The sequence below is a fragment of the Thamnophis elegans genome, chromosome 14, assembly GCF_009769535.1.
Source record: "Thamnophis elegans isolate rThaEle1 chromosome 14, rThaEle1.pri, whole genome shotgun sequence".
Lineage (NCBI taxonomy): Eukaryota > Metazoa > Chordata > Lepidosauria > Squamata > Colubridae > Thamnophis > Thamnophis elegans.
This window is the reverse complement of record NC_045554.1, coordinates 24,735,884-24,738,085: the sequence shown is the minus strand read 5'-3', so window position 1 is coordinate 24,738,085 and position 2,202 is coordinate 24,735,884. Positions and strand designations below refer to the sequence as shown.

Here is a 2,202-nt window from a genome sequence, read left to right as displayed (position 1 = left end):
TTCGTATTTATGATGGTTTCAGTGTTCTGGGGTCATTTTAATCGCCTTTTGACAAAGTCAAATGGGGAAACCAGATTCACTTATGTAACTAACTTATCAGCTGCAGTTATTCACTTAAGAACTGTGGCAAAAAAGGTGGTATAGTGACCAAAGTTACAATGGCATTGAAAAAAGTGACTGATGACCGTTTTTCACACTTAGCGACGGTTGCAGCATCCTCATGGTCACGCGATCAAAATTTTGATGTTTGGCAACAGATTCATATTTATGATGGTTTCAGTGTTCTGGGGTCATTTTAATTGCCTTTTGACAAAGTCAAATGGGGAAACCAGATTCACTTATGTTACTAACTTACCAGCTGCAGTTATTCACTTAAGAACTGTGGCAAAAAAGGTGGTATAGTGACCAAAGTTACAATGGCATTGAAAAAAGTGACTATTGACCATTTTTCACACCTAGCAATCATTTTCACACTTAGCGACCGTTGCAGCATCCTCATGGTCACGCGATCAAAATTTTGATGTTTGGCAACAGATTCATATTTATGATGGTTTCAGTGTTCTGGGGTCATTTTAATTGCCTTTTGACAAAGTCAAATGGGGAAACCAGATTCACTTATGTTACTAACTTACCAGCTGCAGTTATTCACTTAAGAACTGTGGCAAAAAAGGTAGTATAGTGACCAAAGTTACAATGGCATTGAAAAAAGTGACTGATGATCATTTTTCACACTTAGCGACCGTTGCAGCATCCTCATGGTCATGGGATCAAAATTTGATGTTTGGCAACAGATTCGTATTTATGATGGTTTCAGTGTTCTGGGTTCACATAATCACCTTTTGACAAAGTCAAATGGGGAAACCAGATTCACTTACGTTACTAACTTATCAGCTGCAGTTATTCTCTTAAGAACTGTGGCAAGAAAGGTGGTATAGTGGCCAAAGTTACAATGGCATTGAAAAAAGTGACTGATTACCATTTTTCACACTTAGCGACCATTTTCACACTTAGCGACTGTTGCAGCATCCTCACAGTGCGAACCATTAAGCAGTGGAACAGTTTGTTTCCAAGACTTGTTTGTGCTCCATTCTTGAAATTTTCAGGAAAAGATTGGGCAATCATTTGCCTGAGATGGTAGGAAGAGCCCTTCCTTGGGCAGGGAGTCGGACTAAAAGTCGCTTCTGCCCTAGGATGCCATGATTCCCTCCGTGCTTTGTGCCACAATGATGGTGCTTCTCTGTTGTTCATGAACCAACAACTTCCCACATGAAACATACAGGCTAAAAGGCCACAAAGGGAATCAGCCACTGGCCACTCCTAGACCCAGGTGAGCTGCCCTCCTTGGGTGGGTATAGAATATGGCCATTGTTTACTTGGTTGCTGGGGGAACTAGATTGCCAGTTTCCCTGAAAAGCCACTAGCCAGTGCCCAGCTGCCCATTCTCCCTTTGTGCAGTGACGGACGTGCAGCTAGTTGGTCATGGCTCTCAGAAGGCTCTTCAGAGTAAGTGTGGCCATCTCAGCTGTCAAGAAACTGGCAGCGGGGGAGAAAGTCATACTTCTCAACTCTTCTGCCTGATTGACAGCTATTTCTCTTCTCTTCACAGAACATCCGGAAAAGGTGTTCGCACCTTTTCTGTTGTCTGAAGAGCAACGTTGAAGACCTTCCTGTGCCTCCTGACAGGTACCACCCCCTTTTCCTTAAACCCTGGGCATGGTGGGGCACCATTGATGGACTGGAGAGTCTGTAAGAGCCTCTCCCCAAATGGCTTTCTGTCCAGAAGGGGTTTCAGGGCAAAAAGATGGGCAGGGTGACTGGTTAGACTGAGAAGGGGGATGTTAGATGGATGTTTTTTGACATGTTACCTTTTTCTTTTGGCCAGGACGGCACAGGAACTGGAAGACCAGCGGGGAGAATGGGAGACACATCATGTGTCTGATGGCGGCACATCTTCCTCTCCTGGGGTAAGGGCGCTTCTGCAAGAACGCCAGTTCATGCTTCAAAACCGGGTGGGGGAAGGGAGGAATTCCCACTTGGGGGGAACCTGGCCAGCCCACATTATCAGCCACATTTCCCATGGTCTGCTGTCTCTTTGCCCTCAATAATGCAGCCCTTCTTCCTGGGGAAGATAAACATGCAGAAGACTTTTAATTTATTCCTTCAATAAACAATTGTTTCTTGCAGGTTGTGATGGGTGGTCCT

General features: G+C 44.6%; 1 long non-coding RNA gene across 1 annotated transcript; it reads left to right on the top strand.

Annotated features, from left to right (window-relative positions):
* Positions 1–1,309: 1,309 nt before the first annotated feature.
* On the top strand, positions 1,310–1,921 carry LOC116517408. Its single transcript, XR_004256457.1, has 3 exons — positions 1,310–1,327; positions 1,607–1,683; positions 1,883–1,921. It is a non-coding gene; the product is annotated as an uncharacterized LOC116517408 (long non-coding RNA).
* The last annotated feature ends 281 nt before the right edge of the window (positions 1,922–2,202 follow it).